Source organism: Cydia amplana, chromosome 12 (genome assembly GCF_948474715.1).
Source record: "Cydia amplana chromosome 12, ilCydAmpl1.1, whole genome shotgun sequence".
Classification (NCBI taxonomy): domain Eukaryota; kingdom Metazoa; phylum Arthropoda; class Insecta; order Lepidoptera; family Tortricidae; genus Cydia; species Cydia amplana.
Window position 1 is genome coordinate 12,270,089 of NC_086080.1, and position 20,058 is coordinate 12,290,146.

Consider the following 20,058-nt stretch of genomic DNA (forward strand, 5'->3'; position numbering starts at 1 on the left):
AGCGGAGTCTTAGTAATAGGGTCCCGTTTTTACCCTTTGGGTACGGAACCCTAAAAAGATCCCGAAGGATTGAGAATCTCCTCCTTTTTTCAGTCGATTAGAAAAAGAAATGGAGACAACTATCCTTTCTCCAAGGCCAATGAGGTTTAGGTCGGAACAATAACAAATGAGCTAACTGTATTGAGGCCGTGATAAACTTACGGTTTTTATGCAACGTAATTAGGGTTCCGTACCCAAAGGGTAAAAACGGGACCCTATTACTAAGACACCGCTGTCCGTCCGTCCGTCCGTCTGTCACCAGGCTGTATCTCACGAACCGTGATAGCTAGACAGTTGAAATTTTCATGTATTTCTGTTGCCGCAATAACAACAAATACTAAAAACAGAATAAAATAAAGATTTAAGTGGGGCTCCCATACAACAAACGTGATTTTTGACCGAAGTTAAGCAACGTCGGGCGGGGTTAGTACTTGGATGGGTGACTGTTTTTTATTTGCTTGTTGTTTTTGCTTGTTTTGCTCTATTTTTTGTTGATGGTGCGGAACCCTCCGTGCGCGAGTCCGACTCGCACTTGGCCGGTATTTTTTATCTTGCGATAACAAAAGCCATGTGGGAAGGTGCCGGCCGGCCCCTAGCCGAGTAGCCGCGAGTGCATTTGACAACCCATTTGCTGAAATGGGTTTTCACTCGCCAATGATATTTGCATACAAAAAGATACAACTACTCCAATATAAGTGCGTATTTACCTATAAATAATGTGGTCTGTAATATTTAGCGGTATGGACGCTCTGCTTGCAACTCCGGGAAGTTTAGGTGTGTAACAACATGCGAGTTGCAAATTTTTACTACTTTTTGTAACCTTGGTGTTAGTTATTGTAATGCCCTGAGAAAACCTAGGTACACTTTAAGACAGCAGTTGATTTTTATACGTTTTTGTCACAACAAATGTTTTAAAAGTAGATCCCTTAATTAATTAATACTTTGTCTATCTTGTCTTGTTATTTAGTCTCTTTAGAAACTTTAAAGGACAATGCTCTCGACAAAATTTATTTAAATTTCGCCGAATTATTTTAATTTACATTTTCTGCAATTCGTTAAACTTATCTTTGATGAAAATTGGGAGAAATAAAATGGGTAACTATGTACTTACTTACTTACTTATATTTATTTTTACTTAATCAAAGTTTTTCTAGCCCGGCGCACTTTCGTGTTTTTAATCTTTTTTATTTTAATTGTTTGTTTGTTTTACGTATTTTGAAGCTGTAACTATATTATCATATATATCATAAATAAATTACACAGTTATTTATGTCAATAATTCCTACCATATGAAACTAAACAGAATTTTACTGCTAATAATCCATGTACCTATATTATTATGTTGCACCTTTTTGGTAGTGAGTCCTGTTGGGCATATCGTTCACTAGACAGGTCCCATTAACAAGCAATGCAAGTAATTACCAATGGATGCAAATGGGTCTCGACTCGCGTGATCGAGGAGCCAGGATAACTGTCCAGTTGAGTCATTCTAAACGCTCAGTGCGTCCAGGGCTCATATAACGATTACCCATAATCTGATCTCTGATGAAGGATCACAAGGTCGAGATATACTGGTTCTCCTGAGTTGAGTCGCTTGCGCCTACGCAACCAATGTGAATACATGTCTAGAGCGCCACATCCTGCGCGCGCTGCCTTCGGCATACTGATAATACTGATTCCGTAGCTAATGCCGAAAAGCAGAAAGATGTAACAGTGTTTGAGCTGGTACAATATTACAGTCTTCTGTATTTGCAGTGTAACCTTTCTGATGCCGCGTGGCGCCTGCTCTATGTCGACTAAGTGTCACGAACAGATATCTGGATTTCCACACTTATGTAACAACACAGTCATGTGTATTTATCGACTAATTATTGGTAAAAACTATTTACCGTTTGGAACTCTTCTCTAAGGTAGGTCTCTTCCTTAATACTACCTTATTTGTATTGACAAAAATATACAAATTCGAAATATGTACATATCCAAATTAATTCCAAAAAGAAGAGTTCCGTTCTGGTCTTTTAGACGGTTCCACTTCATCAAATGGTACCGGTATCTTGAATGCAAATGCTTGGCTTGTAAATATAAAAATCGCTAAATGTATGCCTATAAGATTAAAGGAGTTCCCTGAATTCCTCATGGATCCCATCATCAGAACTGGATTTTGTCAAAACTGGGACCAATATCGAACATTGCCATCAAAATTACAACATAAGAAATTTAAAATAATAAGATAATTTTTAATCTAAACGTCCATCAAAGTATTAATAATAAATAACATGTAGGTAATGTAACTAACTGAATCACTGAATAAACATTGAATCTTAATATTTATACTATCTTAATAATTATTAGAGCCAAGATGTGAAGATAACGTTATCAAAACTCGATCCCTTATTTCAACCTGGACACCAACAGCCCGGCTAGCTCAGTCGGTAGAGCATGAGACTCTTAATCTCAGGGTCGTGGGTTCGAGCCCCACGTTGGGCGCATCTTTTTGTATTTTATTTTTATGCAACTGAGAATAATTTATGCTATAACGCATTATTACATGTCCTTTTATGTCGATTATAATTGTAACAATCAATCAATTGTAGCTGCGTGTGTCACGGCTGAGTCACACACATGTCAGGCTGCAATTTCGTATCTATTTCGATAAGGAAATAACACAGACAGTGGTGTCGTAACTCATTGTTGCCTACCAATTCCCTAACAATTATTCCATTAGTTATGTATAACACGTATGATATTCATAATTAAAGGTATCGGCCTCTTTTTTTTACTCCTTTTTAAAATACTCGCAGTTTTACCCACTACTCAGAATAACGAAAAATAGACCTCACCTCACAACCTCCTATAAAAATCACAATAAACCTCCAAAATGCATCCGCGATGCAAATTGAATCGGGTTCAATAAAGTATGCAAATATAATTAAGTCGCGCGTAAATCCCGTGATTTTTCACCTCCGATCATCGCCCGGGGTACCGATGCCGCGTAAGCTGGCTGTTGTTCCACTCATTAGCGAGCGCACGGGAGGGTTTATCTCAGATCAACCAGTAACTATAAAATACTTCCTCGAGCTTCGCAATAGTTACGTATCTCTAAAATTTTATTCAAATAAGTCTCCATTTAACGATGGAAAATTGTTGCTCAATATGGAATTAAGCACTAAAATCTTTGACATCGGAGTGATTTCGCGTTTTCCAGTCTTATTCTTCGCCGATCAGTCGCCGATACATTCCGTGATCTACCGCAGCTCACGTAATATACAGGTAGGTTATATAGGCAGGTTACATAAATTACATTTAAAGATCTTCCTAGATTTTGGTCAAATATCCAGATCACTTCTAGTTTTAACCTATTCGGCGCGAAACATATTTCGGCCTTTATCTATCACTTCGTGCCACATCGATCCAAAGCTTGCCTAATCAGAGGGCCTATGGCGAACACCAAAGTTCACAAATTGCCTCTTTCTCTTTTACTTCAATTACGACATAATTAGAGAGACAGAGAAAGATGACCGCAATTTGAGAACTTCGGCGTTCTCGGCAGGACCTCAGGAGTTCCCAGTTAAACTGGTTCCACTTCCACCTTTCGCAAATGGTCAGATGCTACGTGAATGCACGGGCTTTATTTAAATCGCGCCTTACACAACTTACTCCACCCTTTATTAAAACAAACGAACTGTTTGTTACGGCTCCGGGTCCAATTATTCTGTAATCCACACCCACTGCGTACCCTCTAATTTCGGGAATCGGATTTGTCGGTAATATCCGGCTGTTACATACAATCGAATTTGAGCTTAGGTATAACAGTGCTTCCAATCGTTTACCAAATGTGAGTCGGACGGAGGCTGAGTTATGAGCTTATGAGTAAACTGTACGTACGAGTATAACAATTTGTTAGGCGCAGTACTAACAACTAGGCAGTTGGTAGTGATCCTCTGGTTGGATACTGGTGACAATGACTTGTGTGATGAGTGTGAAAATTATATGTATGAATAAGTTATAAATATTTTATCTTCTTTCTACCCTTCTTTCTTTCTACCCTTCTTTCTTTCTACAAGCAAGTTTCATTTTTTTTTTGTAAGATTGTACAACCTAGGACGTATGCATCCTGCTGATGTTGATGATAATAATTATAAACTACTTAATACAATAAATACACTGGCTAAACTTCAGTACAATCGTCAATCAAGAGTATAAAAGTATTATTCTATACTCAGATGTATGTAGTCCACTTTATACTCTTGATTGTCGATTATTCTGCTCCGATAATATAGTTAGGTTAATTTTGATATGCACGCCACCTAGCGGCGAGTAGCGGTAGCATGATTTTTAACATTTGTTTGTAAGGGGTTTGTAAGCTTACAATGATACCCAGATAGCTAGATGGCAGCACAGGTTATAATAACAAATATGTATATACGTATAATGGTGAGTATTTAACCGCAAGATTAAGTCAAGTAGTACATAATGAATGATAATATAAATTTTCCCACTTATTTCATAATAGTAAACAACAAATCAAAGTCTTATAAGGTAAATTACTATTTCAACTCTTTGAAGTAAGCCGAAATAGCTCAGTTGGGAGAGCGTTAGACTGAAGATCTAAAGGTCCCCGGTTCAATCCCGGGTTTCGGCAGTTTTTTTTAGGGTTCCTTCTTTCTTCATTATCGTAACGACGCAGCTTTGAAATTTGTCAATTTTGATGTTACGACGTGCCATGGTACACTAGCATAGGTTAAAATAAGAAAGGTAATACTGTTTATTTTATTAAATTACCTTGTCCTCCGAAAGTGCAATATTCCGTATGAACTTTTGTAAAATGATAAGTCTATTACGAAAAAAAAGGGATTAATAGTCTTCACTTGCAAAACAAAAATAGAAACTAGGAACAGCAAATTAAAAACGAGTCTGCATCGGCCGGGAATCGAACCCGGGCCGCCCGCGTGGCAGGCGAGCATTCTACCACTGAACCACCGATGCTCATGACGTTCATGCTAAAATTACGTTTCTTGTTCATAAAGTGCTTTAAATGTGAATAGGTAATGTAAGGTAACAGACAGATGTAGACAGAGTTCCTTTCGCATTTATAATATTAGCAGGGATGGTAGGGGTTATTTTTACATCCCGGAATATTTTCATCAATCACCAATCTTGTAGTTTCCTTAGATTGTTTGAGTAACATGTAGTTTAAAGATACTTTTATATTTTTCAAACATATTTGTACTAATCAAGTAATCATCAACTTTTCTTAGTCCTAAATATACGTGTATATACCTAATATACGTATGTACCTCCTTAATTGCCGATTCACGACATGAACAACGTCCGAAGCGGAAAACTCGATGTAATTTCTCATAATCGAAAATTAAAAAGAAATAAATTATTTTTTGTAAAATAACGTAGTCACGAAATAAGCCAATCCCCTGGTTATTCACAGTAAATTTATTGAACTCAAAATAATTAATGTGAGTGTTATTTATAGTCTCGGGTTACCGGTAAGGCTTTAGTCTTTTAAATACCTAGATAGATGGATAGAATAAGTACTTTTTATTGGCACACCTCAGTAAAAGATACAGATTACAAAAACAAGGTAGGGATAGGTATGTTTTTTCGCGGGATTACCATTTTTAATTCAACGAATGTCCCACGGTATTAATTACAAATTACCTCCGATGAAATTTAAATTTAACAAAGCAAAACTATATGATGCAATAAATAATGAATGCGCCTACGAACAGAGAACTCGCCTAGCGGGTCACTGGCAGTAAATGTGTTAAACACCGCCTACAGTCTTTCCTGCTTTACGCTAAGGTAGACTGATAGACAAATAAAGCGCCTACGAACAGAGAACTCGCCTAGCGGGTCACTGGCAGTAAATGTGTTAAATATACCGCCTAGTCTTTCCTGCTTTACCCTAAGGTTGACTGGTAGAGAATGCCTCATTGCAGTCATGGCATTAAGTTCGCCTTTTGTACATTATGTGTTTCCTTTGTGCAATAAAGTTTAGATAAATAAAATCCTTTGACCAGCAGAAGACTTCTATCGGTTGATATGATCGAATTTCTTGCCATTAAGTACGTTTTTTACTAAGATAAAACTTTGTTCTTTGGTTTACCCAACTCGACTCGATAAATTTATTTTATTTACACAAATAATCAACGCCGATTCATTGAATTAGAGGGCAGTGATCTTGAATAACTGATACGAGTGTCATTATCGACACGAACTAAGTTAATATTTCCATTACTGAATCATCACTGATTAATGTTTAATAACAAATGATCAAGAAATCAATAGTGCCATGTTTTATCGAACAATTTAATTAAAGCTAAGTATAAAGATTTGCATTTATACTTATCGAAGAGTTCATTGACATCTTAGCTGAGCCACGTTACTGGGCTATTATTATATTTTCAACACTAATCGAGCACATGGTCTCATTGGAAAATGAAATACAAGCCTACTTATCTAAGAAACCTGTACGTATAGTTAATAAGATACCTAGCTAATGTTAATGAAACGCTTTAAGACACGGTCCTGTATTAAACTTATGAGTTATGTGATGTGACTATAAAAATATAAAAAGAGCTTACATTAGCATATAAAAAGCGTGGCCTGTGCTCAAGTTTCACAAGTAGAACTTAAGTGTTGGAGATAAACATAACTCGCGTCTGTTTCAAGATTACATTATCAGGAACTGAACTGCAGGCGAGCTCCCAGACTGCACGTTCAGATCAAAGTCCTGATACCCAGAGCCAAACTTATCTCAGTATAGAAAATGTCGGATAACGGTTTTCAATGCATGCAAGAATTCTACTTAAGGAGAAGAATAACAAATAAAAACCGGCCAAGTGCGAGTCGGACTCGCGCACGGAGGGTTCCGCACCATCAACAAAAAATAGAGCAAAAAAATCGTGTTTGTTGTATGGGAGCCCCCCTTAAATATTTATTTTATTTTATTTTTAGTATTTTTGTTATAGCGGCAACAGAGATACGTCATTTGTGAAAATTTCAACTGTCTAGGTATCGCGGTTCATGAGATACAGCCTGGTGACAGACGGACGGACAGCGAAGTCTTAGTAATAGGGTCCCGTTTTTTACCCTTTTGGTACGGAACCCTAAAAATAGAAGATTAATTTACGGTTGAATTTGAGATACTTAAAGTAAAAACCGGCCAAATGCAAGTCCGACTCGCTCACGAAGGGTTCCGCACCATCAACAAAAAATAGAGCAAAAAAATCGTGTTTGTTGTATGGGAGCCCCCCTTAAATATTGATTTTATTTTTAGTACTTATTTGTTGTTATAGCGGCAACAGAGGTACATCATCTGTGAAAATTTCAACTGTCTATTAGCTACCACGGTTCATGAGTTACAGCCGTGATAGACAGACAGACGGATAGCGGAGTCTTGGTAATAGGGTCCCGTTAAAACAACTTTGTACAATAGCAACTAGGTACATGACTGTAATCCGTTCATGGAATATTGGAACGTTCCACTCAATTTTGATTAATTCGCCATGAATTTTTCTACTTTACCTCCTACGATAATGCATATTATGCGAGTATATATTGCGTTGCCTTGTTCAATTATCGTCAAAGACATAATAGGATGAACGACCTTTAGGTGTCCTTTACGCGAATTGTGTCCAGATGCCGATAATATCCAAAACGAAATCGATAACACTTGGGGCCCGATTCGGATTTTGTAATAGAAATCTATTAGACATCGCCAAGATACGATAACGATATGTTTAAGATCTAACCTGTCCAATTTGACATTTCCGCGATTCTGGAGATACTTTTGAACGATTTCCACAAGATATTACTTAGAGATCTAATTCACATCTAATAGATATCTAACACGATCTATCGTAAAAGTGACATTGGTTGCCCGAAATGCGCTGCAAAAGAGAACTAGTTGAAATCTAAACTATAACTTATCTAGAATGGATCTAGTTCGTGTCGTCTCTTGTGAATATCTTGAAGTTCGAATACGGCAGTTGGTCTTGTTATCGAAGACTGACGGGGACCCATTCGTTACAAGTGTCACACATTTGTATTAAGTATATGACCGCAATGGAGCGCTATGCGGTACCACTGACACACGTTACAGACTCGTTAGATTCCCACTTCATCTTTAGGTTTATTATTTTTAAGAAACGAAATATAAGTACATATTATGATTTAGCGCATTTATTGCTTGCGTCATACATATTGGCACTAGTTCTCTTGCGACAGGCCAAAAGTGCAGGTAAAGGTAAGCGGACCTGATGGTGTTGTTTGAATTGTTGAACTATGATTCTCTCTTATCTGTGGCGACTTGTATCGCCATCAGTCATGCTACACTGGCAATTAATTAGCATTGTTGCACATTAAAAAACACATTAAACAAAGTATGTGTCGAAGAAGTACGTGTGCGGTTACGGTTACGCTGACAATATTGAGTTATAGAAACAGAACTGCTAGTAAATAAATGCAGAACAGTTATTTGCAAAAAAAAATATCATAAGGATGGATGAAATAAGACTAAAAAGTAACGTACTTAATTTTTTTCATTTTAACTATTATAAGTAGGAAGAAGAAGGGTATAATGTCGAAAATAAAGTTTAGGTACCTCATACGTTGTCCTCCTATGGTTGCATAAAATACTGTTATGGATAATGCTTTTTATGACATTCGAGAATTCTGTGACATTTAATTTAAATTGAATTTACTTTAGTTTAATTTTTAAATTTATGGCTATTTCTTATTCTAGTTAACCTGACATTGTATAATTTGTTTTAAAGTAAACTTTGCTATCAATAATGGAAAATGTAATTGAGAATAAATGTTAATTTAATCTTATCTGTACCTAAAATGTTTTGACGTGTAATGTATCCGTGCATATACGAAATAAAGAAATATGAAATATGGAGACCGGAATATGTCGTATTTTTTAGGTTCTAGTTCTAGGTTTTAAGACATTTAATGCTCAGACAAAAAATATCATAACTTGTTATACATCATTAGGTGACATACCTACATATATAGGAGAAAAGCTATGCTTATTAAATACAATAAGAAATAGGAGAGGCATTATGTCTTATCAGCGTTGGGTAAACAAAACAAGCCGGTGGGCATTTCAAAATGTTGTTAGGGTCAGAGTTATTCTATTAAAGGAGACACGTGAATTATTATATTTCATTACATATAACTATTATACCTAAGTAGGAAGAAGAAAGGTATAATGTCGAAATAGTACATTATTGTCGAGGTTCGGAAGTAGCTACTTGCAGGCTGAGGATTCGTTTTAAACGGACGACCTTGGGAGTCCGTTTAATTGAATCCGAAGCCAGCAAGTAGCCTTCCAGCCGAGTCATATATAGTGCTTTTCTCAAAAATGGTGCAAGAAACACGTAGAAGAAATATTTTACAGAAGCAACGTTCTAATTTTCACAGAAAAAAGTAAAACCATTAAAAAGATTACCTTGCCGCCTTTGAAAAAAAAAGAAGTGTAAATATTTTTCTGCTGAAAATACGCCAACGTATTTGAGACACCTAATAAAATATTCGCGGTACCAACATTATAATAATAAGTGCTGATCATCTGTTTGGCTGTTTAATGGACCTATGCCTTCATTTGATATGGCCATTCAAAGTTTTAAAAAGTTTAGAACTCGTTAAATAATGGAATTTGTATGCAACATTGCAGTCCCGAAATCGAGACTGCAATGTTATTAACTTTTTAATTTTTTGAATGACCATAAACTACGCACTTCGCGACCTATTTTTTAACCGGCAACGTCGACTTTGCCGTCCATTTTTGAGAAAATAAAGTTTACCTCCTACGTTGTAAAGATATGTAGTAGCAACAAAGTAGCAATAAGAATTCAGAAGTCGAAATAGGTGGGAAAAGTAGAGTTATATTACGGGCACGATTGTGTTTTGGGTTATGCAGTAGACATGACTTGCAGATCATTAGTACAGTCGCAAGGTCATTAGGCCAGTGCGGCGAGGTCGCCCATCCCAATCCCCGATTGTCCCGACAAAATACCGAATGACACGGGCCATCGACGTACTTACAATTTGACCTATCAATTGTCATCGCTTACCAACCGGACCGCGGGCGCTTGAGATGAACCAACATACTTATATGCGTGATCATGTGAATACTTATTATGGATCACAAGGTGCCAGTAAAACTGGTTCGCCAGAGTCTAACGCTATGCCATATAGGTAAGCGGTAGCAATGCACAATCTGGACAAGTGATTCTTAAGCCGGATCTGATATAATGCGCTTCATCAAGGATTGGATTCAACGCAATGCCGTCAGAACGTCTTGATCTATCAAGCTCTGGCAGTCACCAGTTAAATATTTTATGGAGACCGGTATTTGTCGTATTTATACGGTTCTAGGTTTTAAGACATTTAATGCTCAGACAATAAATATCATAACTTGTTATACATAATTAGATGACATATTTTTTCCTAAACATCTTGGAAGGCAGGATTGAAAAGACAAAAGAGGAAGGGAATCCTAGAATTGCCTACTTATCTCAGCCAAATAAATAATAATGCGTCGTATGAGGAAATTAAAAGACCGGCACAAGAAAGAAATGATTGGTGATTACTCCACTGACAAGAGCAAAGCTATTAAGTTATGATGATGATGATATGACCCACATATAAATATTGTCTTCTTGAAGATTACATATGGGGCTACTTTTCCGCACTAGGGCGTAAAATAGCACTTTTCGTGCGTATGTCGAAACTTTAAAGTGCCATATGTACTGTAAAACGTTGTTCGATACACGTGCGAATAGGTAATTCGCAACTCGTGTCGATTTAAAACACTCCCTTCGGTCGTGTTTTAATTTATCGCCACTCGTTTCGAATTTCCTCTTTTTCGCACTTGTATCGAAAATAACTATTTCGATATTTACTTCCTACATCGTAGGGTAGCACAGATATATATACATATAGAATAATATGTTAGTGTATCTATTTCGATAATTATAAAGGTAGGTACTTAATTACTATTAGCCTGATTCGCATACGGACTCTGGCTGGAGCAATACCGACAGTCACGCCTTCTGGCTAGAAAGTGAATTACTTACAACCATGTGGCCGCTCGGCGTCGTATCGCTATTACTAATATTGCTAAAAAGAGGTGGTTGTTCCATTCGGTTGGATAAAGCCAGTGCGTTCCGATATCTGCGACCGCTCTGCGATTTTACCATCAACTGGCCAGTCCGCCGACTCACGTGAGGCGGGAAGCACGCTCGTATGTTCGAATTTCGAAAAGCGCGCCAGAATAAATACCGGCTTACTTTTATTGATTGTTTATGAATTCAAAGATATGTAAGAAAAATAGTTGAAGATATTTATAACATGATTCATAGAAAAAATATACTTTCGGATGTATAATTTATATCTAAATACAGTATCAATTAAAACTTTTGCATTTTCGCGGGTGATTAAACCGTAGTTCTTTCACATTTAGAAGAAAGTTTGTTTCTACGCCAAATGTAAGTACTTTAGGTTATTTTGCAAGTTTGATTTTCAGGTTTTAGAAGATACTTATTATTGTTAGTTATCTTATAGTTCGCCACAAGTTTGAAATAATAAATAGGTAAACGATTATGTCTTATCAGCGTTGGGTAAACCAAACAAGCCGGTGGGCATTTCAAAATGTTGTTAGTTAGGTTCAGAGTTATTCTATTAAAGGAGACACGTGTATTATTATTATTATATTACCTACCTTAGAAAATGTATACCTACTATAACATGTAATTTTTTAGCTTCAATAAATAATACATACCTATATAATAGGTAGTCAGAGGCAAACTAAAAAAAAACCACGACACGCCTGTATGTATTAAGCAGTTATTGTTTTCATATCGTAAGTTAAGTAATAAAAAAGTTCGGTCTTTAGATAGTATAGGCACAAGCGACCCGCCCCGGCTTGATGATACACCTAAACCTTCCTCGAAAATCCGTTCAGCAGGTTTCAGAGTTTATCGCGAACATACAAGTAACTAACACAAAAGTAAATTAGGTTTGCATAACATGAGCAAATAAGACGTAAAAATAGTTGACGATGAATTTACCTAATACATAATAATTATGTATAAGTATGTGAATACGAAACATTTCTTTCAGATCTCTTTTGCTTGGGCTTAATTTGAAAAATAATTGAGATAATAAGTGTTTACCGCCTATTTATTAGTAAAATATTACATTTCTAAATAAATCAATGTGCTAAACTTAAAAAAAAAACTACAAACACTTTACGTGACAGATCTATACTTACATCATGTATACTGAAACTGAACTGTCAAAGGGATCATCATTCGGCGCGATAGCTATCTAATTAGGATGACAGATGCTAGTCACTAAAATGTCATTATATGGAACTTACTAACTATGTAAACAAACCGCCATATTAAAATTGTCTCTTCACTTTTGTTTACATAGTTAGCAAGTTCCATAGAATGACACTTTTAGCTAGTGTTACGAAAAGTCTAGTGACCAATGACTATTTTCATGCATTATTTAAGTTTCGATCGACGTTTTCTATCAACGATTGTCACCTAAGGGCCACCCCACATCTGGCGTCTTTCGAGCGTCGGCGTCGGTCAGCGCTATGGAAAATGACGTCGCTGCGCAGTTGCGTCGACGTCGCGTCGACGTTGCGTCGAGCAGGGCCATAGAGTTGTAGACGCCGACGAGACGCCGACGCTCGAAAGACGCTAGATGTGGGGTGGCCGTAATACAAAACGTTAATAAAAGATAAAAAGATAGTTTATTCAAGTAGGCATAATTACAATGCGCTTATGAACGTCAAATAAACCTAACCGGCTCCAACCCTACACCTCTGCCCCGAGAAGATTTAAATCCCCCCTCAATTAGAGGAGGGTATCCCAATATGGGACCGGCAACAAACTCGGCGGGACACATCTTTTCAAAAAAAAATTACATCTTATAATCAACATGCATTTAAAAAAATACAATTTAAATTACTATAGAATTCATGCAATTATACACATAAGGTGTAATAGAAATTTGATTTAAAAAAAATATACATATGTACATGGAATCATACAAATACGTAGCTCTTTCAGAAAACATATCAAATTCTTACAAAAGGAAAAGAAAACAAAGTTATTAAAAGAAATGGGAAAACACATTATATAAATCCGATTGGTTGTTATGAGTGTTGATTGTTGTGTTAATGCTGAATAAAAATGTTTAAATCGGTTAATTAACGACTAAATTCAGAATTTTTGAAGTCCGTTTAATTATAACAGCATGGATTCGACTACCTCTTCTATATCGACTAGTCGTGCAGATATGTGTACAGTCTGTTCGGAAAGAGAAGAGTCGTGGAATGGATGGGGCCCAATACATTCCACGACTCTTCTCTTTCCGAACAAACTTAGGTACCTAAAATACTCGTCAAGAGACAACGGGCAATATTTGGCCATATTACAAACATTAAACAACAAATAACATTGTGATAATTACGTACATATCATATCTTTAAGTAGACAGTTTTACTTAGATTTATTTTATATGAATGACCTACCGTTGATATGGACCGACAGTTAAGATTTTTTTTATAGACCGTTAGATTAATTTTATATTAAATTTACACATTCAAACCTAACTCAAATTGAGCAACCTGTAAACGTAATTATTTTAATATTACACATTAAGCAGATACTTATTCCAATATATATTGATATAGGTACATATCTAATGCTATGTAAGTACATAATAAAATGTATGTTTATCCATCATGCATGATTAACTCGTGAAGCACGACTCTTACAAATCGGCAATGTATCCTGTTAGGGAATTGTTATTTATGGAAACCTAATATCCTTATACTCATGTACACATTCCTCTAAATAACTATTGTTTACAACATACAGGGTGACACCCAAGACGTAATACAAAATAAGTAATTCTGACTTAATTGAAGATCGAGAACACAATGCACTAACTCAGTTGTTAAAGTTAATCAAAATTATTTTTTGTAATTTTCTAACAAAATAATTAATTAAAATCTCGTAGTGTGGACACACTGTCGTGTGGCACCTATTTGTCATGTTAAATAATTCTGACATTTAAAACATAAAACTACACTCATATGATGTACACTCGAAAGCAATGAAAATGGCTAACTTTTTATGGTGATTCTCATAGAAGGAGACCGTTTTTGTTGCTCTTGAGTGCAGTAACATTCTTTTGTACATTATGTCTAATAATGTAATAATTAGCGATAAGTAGGTACTTGTTTAAAAGATTTTATTGCTATAAATCAGACAAATCCAAAGTTTAGACGTATTTCAACAAATGTTCGAAGTGACCACCAACTTGCGCTTCACATTATTCTGCACGACGTCGAAGATTCCTCCTGACTGATTCTACCAAGTACAAACTGGTTGGCATTCAGAATTTCCTATCCAACGCTCAGGAAAAGTTTGGTCAAGGTAATTTCGTACCCGCAAAGAAAAATGTGCTGGAGCCCCATCTTGTTGAAAATACAGATTCTGTGGCTTCTGGGGGTCGGATAAAATTATAAAATACGTAAGCACCTGTGTTCGAAACGCCTCCGAGTATCTTGCATGGGCGTCGACCTCTACGTTGGGCATGAACTGGGACTGTAAATTGCCCATGGTCTCTCAGATTTTGTACGAGTATGTAGGAGTTGATCAATTGCCGTGTTGGAATTGGGCACTCTGTACCGTTCGTGAAAAAGCGCTTGCGTCCGCACCGTACTCCGCAATGTAAAGTACATTTCTGCCAGTGCCATGACAACTCGCTGGATATTTGTAAATGGATATGGAGGAGGCATTATTCATTTAATAACACGAGTTCGCTACAATGACAGGCTAACCAAAGTTTGTTATGACAAGCGATTTCAATAATGTGTCAAACTGCATTTTATTCATAAATTATCGGTCGAGATAATCAAAAAAGGTGAGTGTTTACTACGAAAGTGGTTACAAACTTTTTTTTCATTTTAAGTAGGTAGGGTAACCATACTGAGCCTAAAAATTAGAGATAAAATTAAACCAATAATGTTAATGTTAATGATTACTTTAACAACACGAGACCTAGCAGGGGCTTATAACACCAGGAAAATGATTCCGAAAAACATATTTTGTATTACGTCTTATGTGTCACCCTGTATAACAGTCATATACAATTTGGTCCATTATTATCGTTGCTTTGCTACAAATTAAGTGTATTTGTACACAATTTGTACACAATAAATAGAGTTAAAGTAAACGCAAGTTTGGAATCGAACAAAGCCAATAACCTAATACCTAATGGACAGACTGTATTTAGATATTTTCACCACACCAGCTCGGAAAGGCTTACTTTGCACTTCAAAAACTGATAGCAAAGTTGCATTTTATTCACATGAGAGGCAAAGTAATCAAATGCTAATTTTGAGTTGTTTTCTTATGTTTGCTGGTAGAATTGACTTTTAAATGATGATTTTGTATGATAAATGTTTAATAACATTCATTGGGATTTTATTTGGTTTGATTTTGTTTGATATATAACATTTAATATTTGCTTCGGGTTGGTGTGGTGAAAAATTTTGTGTTTCACTCGGGGGCAAATTTTGTTTAACCCTCGTGCTTTGAAACCCTCGCAACGCTCAAGATTCCATTTTCAATTTTGGAATATTTCGCTTGCTCGGGTTTCAATATTAGCAGGAGCGGTTAAACAACAACTTTGCCCCCTTGTAAAACAAATAACTATTATAATGCGCCAAATCAAATGCGAGTATAGGCTATCAAAACGTCGCATATAATTGAAATAAATGTACATATAGTGCCTTGTTTCCTTGCATGTAAATGTATCCTTGCGTAGAAAGTAGGTCACTCTTATTTCCTCATGCCAAAGCGCGGGTAAGGCCATAGTCTAAAATAATAATGCGCAAACATGCGTGACAATGGGGTTAAAAATAGAAATCAAACGTCAGACCTAAAATAAACCGTTACCCTTGGTTTTATTTATCCAATTTTGATAAGAAGATAAATAGTACACCTACTTATTTAATAATCACTAAAAAAAGAAAACGGACTTTCGAAGGATAAAATTTAAAAAACCGGCCAAGTGCGAGTCAGAGTCGCGCACGGAGGGTTCCGCACCATCAACAAAAAAAAAAACAAACAAAAAAACGGTCACCCATCCAAGTACTGACCCCGCCCGACGTTGCTTAACTTCGGTCAAAAATCACGTTTGTTGTATGGGAGCCCCACTTAAATCTTTATTTTATTCTGTTTTTAGTATTTGTTGCTATAGCGGCAACAGAAATACATCTGTGAAAATTTCAACTGTCTAGCTATCACGGTTCGTGAGATACAGCCTGGTGACAGAGGACGGACGGACAGCGGAGCCTTAGTAATAGGGTCCCGTTTTTCTTTTTACCCTTTAGGTACGGAACCCTAAAAATATCCTTTTATATGAGCTAGCAATGTATTTTGTTGTGATATTTTTTATGTCACTTCATCACTAGCTTCTGACCGTAACTTCGTCTGCGTGGATGATGATGATTGATTGATAAAAACCTATCCTTATAACCTTCCCCGGCCACAAACTATCTCCATACGAAATTTCATTTAAATCGGTTCAGCATTAAATTGACATAAGTACTATTTATTCATATTTTTCGTCAAATTAAGTCTCAAAACGCTGAGAGAAATCGTGCCACAATATTGTGACGGAAATCATACTAATAATACAGATAAAATGTGAAATATTCTGGAGAGTTGAGAGATGTAGGTAGGTAGGTAATTTAATCAGATCAAAGAGATTTCTTCATAAATAGGATTCCAGCGCGTTCGCGGCAAACGTGCGATCTAAAATAAAATAAGTAAATGAATTTTCACCACACCAGCTCGGAAAGGCTTACTTTGCACTTCAAAAACTGATAGCAAAGTTGCATTTTATTCACATGTGAGGCAAAGTAATCAAATGCAAATTTTGAGTTGTTTTCTTATGTTTGCTGGTAGAATTGACTTTTAAATGATGATTTTGGATGATCAATATTTAATAACATTCATTTGCATTTGATTTGGTTTGATTTTGTTTGATATTTTACATTTAATATTTGCTTCGGGTTGGTGTGGTGAAAATTTTTGTGTTTCATTCGGGGGCAAATTTTGTTTAACCCTCGTGCTTTGAAACCCTCGCAACGCTCAAGATTCCATTTTTCGAACCACTCGCTACGCTCGTGGTCCAATTTTGGAATCTTTCGCTTGCTCGGGTATCAATATTAGCACGAGCGGTTAAACAACAACTTTGCCCCCTTGTAAAACAAATAACTATTACTGTCTTTGTGGATCATTGTCAGTACTTACCTATTCTAACATACTTCTACATATAATGTACTTATTAGTTACAGATGTTGTGAAAAATCTTTTGCCATCGTGGTAGTGGGTAGTGACACTAGTAGCCCTGTCTATGAAGCCGATGGTCCCAGGTTCGAATCTCGGTAAGGGCATTTATTTGTGTGATGACACCAGATACTTGTTCCTGAGTCATGGTTGTTTTATACATATATAGAGTCTGTGCGGAAAGAGAAGAGTCGTGGGATTTGAGGGCGCGCCAGTGCTATTTTATGATTTTTGCTATGCTGACAACACTGGTCACGTGATAATAGTACGACACTAAAGGTCATGATACTTGAATCCCTTTTGTTCCGGTTTTTTGCCACGGCTTACTAAACGTAGCCCGGTGGTGGTGTCGGCTCGTCAACTCAATCCTCTGATTTAGCGCACGCACTAGTTTTCTTTTTAAAACACACTCTTGTTTTTATGTCTCAGATACTAAAAAGTGACAGTGCGATTGACAAAACTGCTAAAACTAGTTAAGAATCTGCCCAATACAACTGTCATTTTAGTACTAAACAAGATAGAGTCTCATTTATGTACTTACGATTTGGTAGATAGTACTGCCTAATCTGTGCAGTCCAACAGTTATTTTAATACAAAACCGGGTAGATCGGGTAGAAATTAGGCAATAGAACTGTAATTTTACTATCGGGGATATAAAAATATTGCATAAGTAGGTAGGCCTTTTACTTCGCCGAAAAGTCACTGCTAAATATGTAATATAATTTCGTAACTAACAGAACCTAGTAAACGAACTTACAAATAGTAAAGAAATATTTTATTAGAAAAAGTTTTATTCTTTGTACTTAATCGAAGTCTGAATTAAAATATTCAATGTCACTTATGTTTGAGCTAGCTTCTGAACAACCAGGGACACTCATAGAACTATCTTCATCTGAATTGGATGTGCTTGAATCCGGCACGTAGAATACAAATTATTGCATATCACCTAACATAGCGGTCTTTTATTCGAGATACCGTAGGTACTTTTACTCAATCCTGAAAAAGAAATTACATATAAATATGCATAAAATGGCAAGTACCAAGACTATTTGTCAGTTATTTTAAAGATCATGAATGACCTGCATATTTATGAAAACGAATATATTTTTGAATGAATATACTTACCGATTATGTACCGGAGACAAGTTACTTAGGGGGCTTATTAAATAGGTAATTATTTAATATTAAATACAACATCAATACCCGTGAATAGCGGAAACACGTTCCGCGAGTTTTTGTAAGTCGATAGTCGGCTTGTAGCCGTTTTCTTCCCGCTGACAAAACCGAACAATGTTAAATATAATTTTCCTTGTGGTTTTATGTACGGTTTTATCGTGTTTTGAAAATAGTTTATACATAAAACTTGCGGTTTTTGTTAATAAAAATATATGTACAATGACAGAAGTTTTTTTTACTTTTTACAAGACAAGTGTCAAAGGTTTGATTGCCATATAAAATTGAAAATGTTAGTTCCCGTTTCTGCCACGACTCTTCTCTTTCCGCACAGACTCTATACGTATGTAAATATCTATCTATATAAGTAATGTATATCGTCGCCAGAGATGTGACTTATTTGAAATACTTGTATTTAAAATGCAAATACAAAATGCAAAATACCTATTTTGTATTTTGTATTTAAATACCTTTTGAAGAAAACTATTTTGTATTTTATTTGAAATAGTTTTTGGGACCTATTTTCTATTTTCAAAATACAAAATACTTTATAGTAGGTAATGTATGTTACAATCTCTTCTGATCTTACAATCCTGGCAACTCTCTCATTCTTTTAACACGGAACTGTTGAATCTGTTTAGTAACGTCGCACATGATCACAAGCGTAGCGAGTGGTTAAAAAAGTGGAATCTTGAGTGTTACGAGGGTTTCAAGGTACGAGAGGAGAACAAACTTTTCTGCCCTGATGAAACACAAACGAGACGTTTTTATCACACTAACGAGAGGCATTATACCAGCTGTAAAACATTACAAATCTAAATTAATGCTTTTAAAAATTGTCCGTTATAAACCATCATCCATCCATCCTTCCGGTTAATATGAGCAAACAACTAGAAATTTGCACTTTAGATAGAGGACTGATTGACACACTGTTTTCAAAGAATAAAGAGAGTATTTTCAATTCGGATATTCTGAGTAATAATACTTTTTAATTCAGACTAGGTATTCACTATTCAGAGTACCTTTTATCGCAAAGTATTTGTATTTTTAAAAAGTATTTTGAAAATACCTATTTCGTATTTTGTATTTTAAATAGAAATTCAAAAACTATTTTGTATTTTGTATTTGAAATAGTATATCAAGGAAGTATTTGTATTTTGTATTTAAATACTTTTTATAAAGTATTTTTCACATCTCTGATCGTCGCCTAGCACTAGCACCCATAACAAGCTTTGCTTAGTTTGGGGCTAGGTTGATCTGTGTAAAATGTCTCCTATATTTATTTATTATTATTTATTAATTTAAAATGTCAACTTTTAACAGACGATGGTTCAGATAGGTGACCTACGGGTTCCTAAAAACTATTTCACCACATCGTTTAAAAACTTATTCAATTAGTTTCACAATTATAATCGCATGAGCATTGAGCATTCTTCTT

General features: G+C 35.9%; 1 protein-coding gene and 3 non-coding genes across 4 annotated transcripts in view; 3 read left to right on the top strand and 1 right to left on the bottom strand.

The window, feature by feature from the left end:
• The first annotated feature begins 2,453 nt into the window (after nucleotides 1-2,453).
• On the top strand, nucleotides 2,454-2,526 carry Trnak-cuu (transfer RNA lysine (anticodon CUU)). The gene has a single exon. It is a non-coding gene; the product is annotated as a tRNA-Lys (tRNA).
• A 2,082-nt stretch (nucleotides 2,527-4,608) lies between these two features.
• Trnaf-gaa (transfer RNA phenylalanine (anticodon GAA)) lies at nucleotides 4,609-4,681 on the top strand. The gene has a single exon. It is a non-coding gene; the product is annotated as a tRNA-Phe (tRNA).
• Nucleotides 4,682-4,954: 273 nt separating this feature from the next.
• Nucleotides 4,955-5,025, bottom strand: Trnag-gcc (transfer RNA glycine (anticodon GCC)). The gene has a single exon. It is a non-coding gene; the product is annotated as a tRNA-Gly (tRNA).
• Nucleotides 5,026-11,429: 6,404 nt separating this feature from the next.
• Nucleotides 11,430-20,058, top strand: part of LOC134653034 (beta-glucuronidase) — a 33,763-nt gene continuing 25,134 nt past the window's right edge. Inside the window, exon 1 of the mRNA XM_063508315.1 lies at nucleotides 11,430-11,552. The gene's annotated coding sequence lies outside the window, so the exon portion shown is untranslated. The remainder of the gene's footprint in view (nucleotides 11,553-20,058) is intronic.